The 12,156-nt window shown below is 50.6% G+C and overlaps 1 protein-coding gene, 1 non-coding gene and 1 pseudogene across 4 annotated transcripts in view; all 3 read right to left on the reverse strand.

Moving 5' to 3' along the window:
- The window catches only part of TOPAZ1 (testis and ovary specific TOPAZ 1), a 1,878,688-nt gene that overhangs the window by 809,413 nt on the left and 1,057,119 nt on the right, over positions 1-12,156 (reverse strand). The window lies entirely within an intron of this gene.
- Positions 351-7,406, reverse strand: LOC146789005 (28S ribosomal RNA; annotated as a pseudogene).
- Positions 10,559-10,712, reverse strand: LOC146789006 (5.8S ribosomal RNA). Its single transcript, XR_014970270.1, has one exon. It is a non-coding gene; the product is annotated as a 5.8S ribosomal RNA (ribosomal RNA).

Here is a 12,156-nt window from a genome sequence, read left to right on the forward strand (position 1 = left end):
TATATTTTAAATATATACCTGGTGTGGTTGTCCTTTCATTTGATAATTCAAGAGATTATAGACTGGTAAAACAAGCTGCTTTACATTCCTTCAAGACTTAGCTGGAAGGCTGCTCTCCATAGGTACCACTAAGAAAGCTTTCAATAAAGGTTGTCTTAAACCCATCACCATAAGGGGTTGTTTGGACTGATACAGGGTGCCCACTAGAACTAGGACAGCATATATCAGGCCACCTTCTCAAAGAGGCGGACTCCCACGGGCCCACGTTCCCTTCTGCCAGGCCCGGCGGCAGAGGGGCCAACCCCTGGGTGTGGTGGAGGAGGGCGTCCACGGCACCCACACACAGAGAGACAAAAGCTTGGCTCAGAGGATGACTTTCAATAGATCGAAGTGCGGTAGCTGCTCTGCTACTTACAAAACCCTGACCCAGAATCAGGTCGTCTACGAATGATTTAGCACCGGGTGCCCCACGAACATGCGGTGCACTAAGGGCGATGGAGGCGGCCCCCTTCCGTCTGCGCTCCAGTCCCCAAGCAAGCGGCTCTACGCATCGGCCCCCCGAGAGAGGCCGGCTATCCCAGGCCAACCGAGGCTCCACGGCACTGCGGTATCGCTACGGGATAGGGGGGGATTCTGACTTGGAAACGTTCAGTCATAATCCCACAGATGGTAGCTTCGCCCCATTGGCTCCTCAGCCAAGCACATACACCAAATGTCAGAACCTGCGGTTCCTCTCGTACTGAGCAGGATTACTATTGCAACAACACATCATCAGTAGGGTAAAACTAACCTGTCTCAAGACTGTCTAAACCCAGCTCATGTTCCCTATTAGTGGGTGAACAATCCAACGCTTGGTGAATTCTGCTTCACAATGATAGGAAGAGCCGACATCGAAGGATCAAAAAGCGAAGTCGCTATGAACGCTTGGCCGCCAAAAGCCAGTTATCCCTGTGGTAACTTTTCTGACACCTCCTGCTTGAAACCCAAAAAGTCGGAAGGATCGTGAGGCCCCGCTTTCACGGTCTTCACGCCTTAGGACACCTGCGTTATCGTTTGATAGGTGTACCGCCCCAGTCAAACTCCCCACCTGCCACTGTCCCTGGAGCAGGTTGTGCCCGGCAGGCGCCGGGTGCTTGGAGCCAGAAGCGAGAGCCCCATGGGGCTCGCCCCCCCCGCCTCACCGGGTAAGTGAAAAAACTATAAGAGTAGTGGTATTTCACCAGCGGCCCAAGGGCCTTCCACTTATTCTACACCTCTCGTGTCTCTTCACAGTGCCAGACTAGAGTTAAGCTCAACTGAGCCCTCGTTCCCTGCTAATTCTGCCAAGACCGTTCCCTTAGCTGTGGTTTCCCTAGATAGTAGGTAGGGACAGTGGGAATCTCGTTCATCCATTCATGCGCTTCACTAATTAGATGACGAGGCATTTGGCTATCTGTACCACCTCGCAGAGGCCCATTCTGTGTTATTATGCTGCCCATCAGTGTCAAATCGGTTTTGCTTCCAACAATACAACATTCGTTCGCTCCGGAGTACAGCCACACTTTAAGCTGTCCTCACTGGAACTGTGGTCACGTATAGGTCAGATAGTATACCCTGCAGTACTATTCCAACAATATAAAATTGTCTACTAACAGTCCTGTTTAGCAGGACATCAATAATCAATGCAATATGTAGTGACTGTGTATGTAATTATTTGAGACATATTTTTCAATAATCATGATGTACACATTTGTATCTAAATTATTATAATATAAGCACACCTATAAAAAGTACACATCTATAAATTGCAAATCTAGTTAGAAAATAAACCTCTATAAAAATTCAAATCTATAATAATTCTTATGTCAACTATAAACTATTATGTAACTGTTGAACCACATGTAAATATTAGTGAATCAACATTTTAGGATAATACTTTTTTTTTTTTTTTTAAAAGAGTGACATGTGTGCTGTACGATAGTGTACATCTCAGTGTTTGGCTTGAAATGTAATTGTCCATGAATACTTGGCACATTTTGAGTGTCCATTAACGTAGTCAGGCAAACATTCTTCTTGAATGGGAACGACATTTGCAGACCAAGATCAGCCAGTGCAACATCATTACATTGAGGCCAAATATGCTGACATCCGACAATAAAGCCATGAAATTTTACAGTTTTACATGTAGTAAGATCTTTGATTTGCTGTGATAGATCCTGATAGTATTTAACTTTACTCTCATATGCTAATGCAAGGGAATTCTGTGAGTTTTCATAACGAATTAAAACATCAACCACTACAGCAGTACCATTTTTGGTGAACACTACATCTGGTTTTCTTAGTTCACCTTGACCATTTTTAACATGAGGTTCCTTGTGTGTCAACCCACACCTTTTTGCTCTATTAATTAGCAATTCCAACACTTTGTTATGCCTTTTAATCCTTAAATCCTTGGTTTTAGGACATGCACCTGAAATATGTGAAATTGTTTCGCACACATCTTTGCAGTATCTACAAGTAGCAAATGTACGATTTCTTCCCCTAGTGATGGTTTCTCTAGTATACAGAACATTTGCTCTCAACATCAGCGCAGCTATGTATTGATTTTCTTTTATTTTATTATATTTGCGGATCCAAAAATTTGAGGTTGGATTACTTGCCAAGTATTTTATACCATCACCTTGGACAGTGAGATTTGCCCATTTATCAAATTCCTCTTTCCTCCAATCATATGTTGATACCAAATTCAATTCATGACTCAGAAATCTACTGTCTAAAATGTTGAGTTTGTGTGTTTTGATGATGCGATCTATTTTTTCATTGATTACTTCTCCTGCATACATGAATGAATGAGCTATGTACAGATCTGGAGATTCCCTGAGATACAATAAGCTATTGACTTTGTTCAGACCAATTGTCGTACATAACTTTGGTATACTGAGGCCCCCAAAGGATCTTTTAGAATAAAGGAGACCATGTTTAACGTTTTAGCTTCTGTTTCTGTCATTTCCACTTTAAATGACAGTTTAGGGATAAAATATTGACACAATATTTCTATTTTCTGTGTGAGCTTAAGTGGTAGATTGTCGAGTTTTTGAGCCCAGTCAACAAGAACCTCATTAATTTCGTTGTTGCTTGAATGGCTGGTGTGTGGATCAAAGTTCAGTCCGAGGTATCTCTCACTTTCTGCTGAATGAATGTTTTCAATTGTTTTTCAAATTGCCATGGTTTACAGTTGTTAACCAGGATCTTATCTTTATGGTGACTTATATAAAATCCATGTGTTTTTTTTCACATTAAGTTTTAAGCCTGTTTTACTGAATTTTTCAATGATTTTCAGATTTGTACTCATTCCTTCCCAGGTGTTGCAGAGTACTGCGATGTCATCGGCAAAGGCAAGAGCGGTGATTTGCATAATGAGATCATCGGAGGCGAATGTCAAGCCTTTGCCGTCTTTCTGAAGATCACAGATCAGAGGATCCATGGCAATGTTAAACAGCAGTGGGGAGAAGGAGTCACCTTGCTTAACTCCTGACTTCATTGTTATTTCTGGAGTTGATTCATTGTTTTTTCCCTTGAAAAATGTTGTTGAGTCAGAGTATAAGTCTCTTATTAGGTCTCTGATGCATGATGGAACTCTGTCTTTCAAGACTCTGTAGAATATGACCATTGCTGACAGAGACAAAAGCTTTTGAGATATCTATGAACACCACTGCCAACGAGCTTCTGTTCTTTCATGCCCCTTTTATCTATGTTTTGCAGAAGAGTCAGATTTTCGAGACAACCTCTCACCTTCATGAAGCCTTTTTGTCTCATATTTATTTCAACGAAAAATGTGAGTCTTTTAGTTAATATTTTCGTGAACAACTTCATGAATGCCGTACCGATGGTAATTGGACACCAATTACTGATTTTTTTGAGTTAGCTAATCGGTACATTCTTAGGTATTAGTATCGACCGGTTCTTTTTAATACTGTCTGGTACTCTTCTCATCGATAACCAAGACAATAAGATTCTGGGCAGCAATCTTGGTTGCCTACTATGCACTTTATATAAGTAATTCAGACCAATCTCATCAGGCCCAACTGCTTTCTTTAAATCGGATTCATCGAAGGCTTTAGTTATTTCAAGCAGTGTAATTTTTTTACACAGACTTCCAAATTCCCATTCATCTGGTATCCGATCAATTGGGATGAATTTGGGATTTTTCTTGTTTTCTTTTTCAATTATGTCTTTATAATATTGGAAGATTTCATCAGCACTCATTTGGCAGGTGGCATCTTCTGCCCCATCAGTGATTATCCTGGCAATTTTCTTTTTGTCTTTTTGAAACATTGCCTGGTATTCTTTGTAGCTGCCCTTTGCTTTTGCATAATTTTGTGTGTCCGATTGAGCCTTCCATTTTTCTTATCTTTCTTTGGTATCTTGTTTTGTACAGAGGCAGTCTGTTATTCATCTTGAGCAAAGTTCATAGGCTCATTATTGGTTTCGCTCGTTGGTTCGGTTCGATTTGCTGGTACAGGACTAATATCATTGGTGTTTTCTAATATATAAGTCACTATCTCATCCATCAGATCCATAGCAGCATTGTGATGCTGGATGTTTTTGGTCTACTTCTCGATTTTTGTGATTCTATCATTCAGTTCATCAAAGTTTTTTATTTTTGGCGCTCGTTTCCGATTGATAAAGTCTCTGCGCCTTTCTGTTACTTCTACTGTAATCTCTGGTTCATCGCAGGAGTCATTCTCAGAGATATTGGATGCTTGCAGTACATCCTTTGCCGTTTTTCTGCTCTTATCTCTTCTATCTCTTCTTTATTCTGCAATTTGCTTACTATTTTTACTGTCAAAATAAAGAGATAAAATAAACTTAAGAGAGTCATAGTTACTCCCGCCATTTACCAGCGCTTCATTGAATTTCTTCACTTTGACATTCAGAGCACTGGGCAGAAATCACATCGCATCAACACCCACCTCGGGACTTCGCGATGCTTTGTTTTAATTAAACAGTCAGATTCCCCTGGTCCGCACCAGTTCTAAGTCAGCTGCTAGGTGCCGGCCGAGACAGAACGCCGGCCCCACGCCCCCGGGGAGGAGGCACAGGGAGAGGCGACCACCCTAGATGGGGCGATCCACAGGAAGGGCCCGGCTCGCGACCAGAGTCGCCGCCGCCCCGGAGGGAGGTGCCTTGTCCAGCCGCGGCACGCGCCCAGCCCCGCTTCGCGCCCTAGCCCGACCGCCAATTCTTATCCCGAAGTTGCGGATCTGACTTGCCGACTTCCCTTACCTACATTGTTCCAACATGCCAGAGGATGTTCACCTTGGAGATCTGCTACAGATATGGGTACGGCCCGGCACGAGATTTACACCATCTTCCCCGGATTTTCAAGGACCAGTGAGAGCTCATCGGACGCCGCCGGAACCGCGACGCTTTCCCAGGCTTGGGCCCCTCTCTCGGGGCGAACCCATTCCAGGGCGCCCTGCCCTTCACAAAGAAAAGAGAACTCTCCCCGGGGCTCCCATCGGCTTCTCCGGGATCGTTTACGTTACCGCACAGGACGCCGCGAGGGCGCCCATCTTCGCCTCTCCGGGTGCGGGGATCTGAACCAGACTCCCTTTCGATTGGCCGAGGGTAACGGAGGCCATCACCCGTCCCTTCCGAACGACGCTCGCCCATCTCTTAGGACAGACTGACCCATGTTCAACTGCTGTTCACATGGAACCCTCCTCCACTTCGGCCTTCAATGTTCTCATTTGAATATTTGCTACTACCACCAAGATATGCAGCTGCGGCGGCTCCACCCGGGACCCCGCCCCGGGCTTCCGTGTGCACCGCAATGGCCCTCCTTCTCGTCGCGGCTTAGCCCACGCGGCTCTCAGCGCCGCCGACGGCCGGGTATGGGCCCGACGCTCCAGTGCCATCCATTTTCAGGGTTAGTTGATTCAGCAGGTGAGTTGTTACACACTCCTTAGTGGATTCCGACTTCCATGGCCACCGTCCTGCTGTCTATATCAACCAACACCTTTTCTGGGGTCTGATGAGTCGGCATCGGGCGCCTTAACCCGGCGTTCGGTTCATCCCGCAGCGCCAGTTCTGCTTACCAAAAGTGGCCCACTAGGCACTCGCATTCCATGCCCGGCTCCATGCCAGCGAGCCGGGCTTCTTACCCATTTAAAGTTTGAGAATAGGTTGAGATAGTTTCGCTTTACCAGATAAAACTGGCGGGTCCGAGCTCCAGCTATCCTGAGGGAAACTTCGGAGGGAACCAGCTACTAGATGGTTCAATTAGTCTTTTGCCCCTATACCAAGGTCGGATGACCGATTTGCATGTCAGGACCACTAAGGACCTCCACCAGAGTTTCCTCTGGCTTCGCCCTGCCCAGGCATAGTTCACCATCTTTCGGGTCCTATCACGCACGCTCATGCTCCACCTCCCCGACGGAGCGGGCGAGACGGGCCGGTGGTGCGTCCGCCGCTGGAAGTGCGGCAGGATCCCACCTCAGCCGGCACGCACCAGCCCTCAACTTCTTTGCGCCACAGGGTTTCGCTCTGCCCTCTGACTCTCGCACGTGTTAGACTCTTTGGTCTGTGTTTCAAGACGGGTCGGATGGGTAACCGACATCGCCGCAGACCCCTGGCCCCTGCGTGGGCCTCCCCGCCTGGCAGCACGACGCGGCCGGGGCGCACTGAGAACAGTCTGCCCCAGTCGACAGTCGTGCCGGGAGCAGGCCCCGTCCCCTCTTCAATAACCCCAGCGCGCCACGAACAGGTGGGGGGCAGGGGGGGCGGCGGAGGCGGTCGAATCTCCCTCGCCCCCACGGACACAGCGAAGCTGCTGCCAGGGGAGCTGTAACACCCTCCGCCAGAGCAGAGGGCCACCTGCCACCCTGAACCCTTCCCAGCCGACCCAGAGTAGTTGCGGCACATTGCGGCGGAGGAAATGCACTCATTCGGGGGCCAGGTAGGGCCCGGGCGCCGGTCCCGCGGAGGGGATCCGTAACTCATGGGCCACCAACCTTCCCGCCATGTTGAATCCTCCAGGTGGACTGCACAGACCCCACCCGTTTACCTCTCGACGGTTTCACGCCCTCTTGAACTCTCTCTTCAAAGTTCTTTTCAACTTTCCTTTACAATAATTGTTGGCTATCGGTCTCGCGCCCGTGTTTAGCCTTAAATGGACTTTACCACCCGCTATGGGCTGCATTCCCAAGCAACTGACTCCGAGAAGATCCGATCCCGGCGCGCCGGGGGCCGCTACCGGCCTAACACCGTCTGCGGGGTGAGCCTCGATCAGAGGGACTTGGGCCCCTGAGCGAAGCAGGGGAGTCAGTGTTCTGTACGCCACATGTAGGAGAGTAGGGTCTGCTTTCTATGTTGACCCCCACTTTTTGCTTTTGCTTCACTGGTTTTCGACTTAGAAGTGGCTGTGGGCCTGCCAATCAGACCCACAGCCCAGCTGTTCTCTCTCTAAATTCATATTATGTACTTTAGGTGCATAACCCAAATGGTTAGGATCACCTTATTGGCCCCTGTATAGTGTACCTTAGGTACCCAGGGCATAGGTGTACCCTAGGCCTACCAGGGGCTGCTGCATGTATTGTGCCACCCCTGGCCTGGCCTTCCATTATGACACAACTGGCTGATCACTCAGCTGGGGCAAGGTTGTGTAATCACCCCTTGCTTAGGTGCAGTATTCCTATACCTACCTTATATATAGACACATGTGTACCTATCAGCCACTCCTATGGCAGGCCTTAACAATCCTGGAGGCAGAGTGCTTGGTAACATGTGAGATGGTGCTCTAGCATGAGCTGAGCCTGTCTGCAGCTTTCGGAACCATGTCCTTATAGCTGTTCTATGATATAGCCTACCATATACTTTTAAAGTACCTTATAATCTTAAACGGTTATGGTAACTATGGTTTGGCTTTATCAAAACATGTCGTGTAAGGTGTCTAACACTTTGGAATAATACCCCCATACCATTTCTGGCAATGAGGATATTATTCCTCCCTTCTAGAGGGAGAAGACATATTGAAACCTACTTACCCGGTTAAAGTTAACCAGAGCCCCAGCATCACAAAATGGATGCTGCTGCCACAGACACAAGTCTGACCTCCTGCTGCTGGGAGTCCTTCCAGCGAGGGAGGCTTGGACAATAGGTTTCCTGCCTTGGGAGGTGCGAGCACCACCCCAGACAGGGCTTAGTGTATTGGGGCAGGGAGGGATGAAAGAAACTAGACACTGCCTGGGGCACACAAGGTGTACCATGCATAGTCCAGTTCAAATCGGCGCTGGGGCACTCCAGCCCCAGCTCTGGCGCGAAACTGGACAAAGGAAAGGGGGTGTAACCACTCCCCTTCCTGGTCCCACCCATAGGAGGGACCTTGCAGGTAGCCCAGCCCACTAGCCCAGTATATCAGTAGGTAGCTGAGCCCTGCTAAATTAGATTAATCTGAATCTGCAACTTGAACAGAAACTCTGGACCTTCGACATTCGACCTCAGGAACAAGACTGAAGAAATCTCTCTTGTGGCCAAGGAGTGACCACCCTGGGCAACCAGGCACCATCCAGCAACCGTTGCTTGCTTTGCGACTGATCCTAAGAGGGACGACTGCAGAGACTGACCAGCGCCGTGACTTCCAGACACCTCTGACCCAGATCCACATCTGCAGCGAAGCTGAGACCCGTGGAGGCGACGAGGGACGTGGGACCGGCGACTTGGGAAAAGTGGCTAGTAACTGATTAGCGCGACTTCTGAGGCTTCCTCGAGGCTGTGCTTGGGGAATTGAGAAGCCCCCATCCTGAGCACCATCTGCAAAGAAGATCAGCTCCCCACACTTCACGTGTTCTGCGTGGGGCCCTTCTGCACCTGAGTTGCTCGACGTGTTGTCCGGTTGCTGGCCCGTTGGCTAGTGACCTCTGCGACGACGAACCTTTGATTTCATCTTGCTGGTCCGGCTCTTCCAGACTGGCACCCGCTAGTGAAAGAGAAGCACCCAAGACCTTCCTGGTCTGCACCAGAAGCCAGTCCTCCATCCTGCGTGGGTTCCGCTTGCCAAGGCTTGTTGGGTCCTAACTCGACATCGACGCCGCCAACAGCAAGAGCCTTCGTGGGACAGCTCGCCTCCTGGTCCTGGTCGTCCTCGACGCCTCCTGGTACCCGTGGCTGCTGCGACAAGCTTCACCTCTTCACCTGCATCTGCACGACATCGCCTGGTTCCTTCCCGGCTCCTGGCTGGTGACCTAGACTCTGTCCCTTCTGCTTGCAGGTATCCTTCCTTCTTGATTCCATCCTTGGGATCCACCGGACACTCTTCACTGACTGCCTGTCAGCAACTTTCCTTCAGGCATCCATAGGAGTCCACGACGAAACCAGACGCAAGTTCACACCTATGCACCCGCAGCCCGTGGGCTAGGTAACTTGAGTACTCCGGTGCTCACAAGGGTATTGACTATCCTAGGGTCTAGTTTTCAAGTCTCGACTTCCTAGCTATTCCAGAAGTGTCCTAAAACTGTTAAATTCTAATACCTACTATTTCTATCGACTTTTACGCATTACGCGTGAGTGTTTCCACTCTGCACCTGAATCCTGTGGGCCTCCCACTTCCTAACCTTTGGTAGTATAGTGTAGCCCCAGCGATTCCCTAGGCCTAGGCCTATCCTGTGTTTGTGACAGTGGTTCTTATACCACTTACTTAGTATATGGTTTGCGTGGCCCCTAGGGCCTAACTGTATTACTTACCTGTGTGACTTAATGTATGCTTAAATAAGACTGTGTTGCATTTACCTCGAATCTCATAAAGAGTGCTGAGGGTTTGACTAGAATAAATACATTCTATTTTTATATATATCAGTTGTGGTGTCCTTTCATTTGGTATTCAAGGGATTACAAATGGTATAACAGCTGGCTTCACATGCCATACAGAGTTTTAGCCTAAGACTGCTCTTGTCCATGCTACCACTAGGATAGCTGGTCTATAAGGTTGACTTTACAACCAATCACCATAAGGGTTGTTTGGACTGATACAAGGTGTACACTAGAATTAGTGACATCATATATCAGGCCAACTTCTAACACCACATTTCCCACGCCGGCCGCCGGGCGGAGATTTGGCGCTGGGCTCTTCCCTATTCACTTGCTGTTACTGGGGGAATTCTGGTAAGTTCCTTTTCCTCCGCTTAGTAATATGTTTAAATTCAGAGGGTCGCCACGTCGGATCTGAGGTCGTAGTCGGAAGAAAACGCCGGAGCGTTAAGGGGGAGGGGTTTCGCCCTCGCCTGTGAAGCTGGCCACGGAGGAGGGCGCCCGAGGCGCGTGTTCACGGGCAGCCGGTGGGACACCACGGACAGCATGCAGCCAGGCACCCTGGGACGGGCCCGGGGCGGACCGGTCGCCAGGCCCCCTCTCGGGGGCCAAGCACGTCGGTGGCGTACCTCCGTGGCAGGACCCGGCGAGGGACCCTGCCACGGGCGATCAGGGGGTCTGACCTTGTGGGGGGGACGAAGGGGAAGCGGAGCTCACCCTGCAACGGCCCCAGCCGCGTCCTGGGGAAGCCCCAGGGCGATTGACGATCGAGCGACCCTCAGACAGGCGTAGCCACGGGAGAAACCCGGGGCCGCAAGGTGTGTTCGAAGTGTTGATGATCAATGTGTCCTGCAATACACACTAATTCTCGCAGCTAGCTGCGTTCTTCATTGACGCGCGAGCAGAGTGATCCACCGCCAAGAGTCACGGGCAACTTTTTGAAAACGTTCGCCCACCTGCGGGCGCAGGAGAGGCAGGCGACGCAGTCTGTCCACTGCCCACGCGGCAAGACTTCCCGGGCGCCCTGTTCAATGCTTCCCCTCTGGGAGTCAGACAGCACCATTGGGAGAAAAAAAACATTGCCAGGCGCTCGGCCCGGTAGCCCACCTCCACCCGGAGGCGAGAGAGGGGGCTCCCAGAGCGACGGGAGCAGGCAGCCACGCAGCCGCCGGCCCCTCCCGGGGTAACCCAGGAGGGACGGCACAAATCTTCAAAACCCTCAGCCCGGCCACACGGGACCGGGTCGAACCGGGTACCTGGTAACGAGAGAGGGTCGCCCCACCTGCACGTCTGCCATCCGTCACTGGGCGGCCCCGAGCCGTGCCAGTGCGCTGGCGATCAGCCCACCACCACCCTCGCCTGGGTTGGAGGCACCGGAAGGTAAGAGCCAGGCGGCTCCCCATCCCGCACACCTCCCACCGAGAGGAGCCGGGGTCACCTCGCAGGGCCTCGGCCCCTTCTCTTATACGCCGCCCTGCCGCGCGAGAAGGGCCGCTCCTCGGTCACCCGGTCGGGTCGGGACTCGGATGGGCCCAGCCGGTGCCAGGGCCTTTTCAAAGGAGGGGTGGTGCCAGCCAGGGAATGCACTGCCATTCGGTTTCCGTTGAAGACCGTTCCGCACCCGAGCACCCCATGCGGCCGCAGATCGCTCCGCCAGGCAGGTCCGGGCCCTGTGGCTACAGTGCGTGCTTGCAGGAGGCAACGTCGGATGTCGGTGACTAGGTAATCAGTGTCTAGCGGGAGCACCAACAAGCCTTGGTAGCTGCAGTTGGATTTGAAGACGAAAAAGGAACAACGTTGGGACCAGCAAGGTCCAAGTGATTCGCCAACAACAGCAGTCATAGCAGGCCCTGAGCAAACAGGGCAGCCCACTGAAGCAGGAGAAGACCCTTAGGAGGACCTACGAAGCCACAGGAGTCGCAAGAGGAAGTCAAGAAGCTCACCAAAGATGGCGGCCCATGGTGCAGAGGATAGAGCAAAGACCCCAATCTTGGAGGGAAAAGGTGCTGGAGGCTTAAGCGATCTGTAGCCCGAAGATCTCTGAAGTGCAGAGCCACCTAGCCTTGGCAACACCAAGTCGAAGTAGTGCATAGGGGTTTCGTCCAGCGGTTCTGACAAGTGTTACTGCCTCAAAATTGCAGAGAGGACAGATTAGAACTTGAGGGAGTTGCAGAACCACCACGAGTGTTGCTGAGCCTCGGGAAGTCCATAGGACGACAGGAGCAGCAGACCAGTCATTTTTGTTGCTGTGCCTGCAGATGCAGGGGAGTGACTCCTTCACTCCAAGGGAGATTTGTTCGGGTGTCTTTGATGCCCACAGGTCTGTTGAAGAACCTGGAATAAGCACAGACAACGAAGAAGACTTGAAGA

This window comes from Triturus cristatus, chromosome 10 (assembly GCF_964204655.1).
Source record: "Triturus cristatus chromosome 10, aTriCri1.1, whole genome shotgun sequence".
Classification (NCBI taxonomy): domain Eukaryota; kingdom Metazoa; phylum Chordata; class Amphibia; order Caudata; family Salamandridae; genus Triturus; species Triturus cristatus.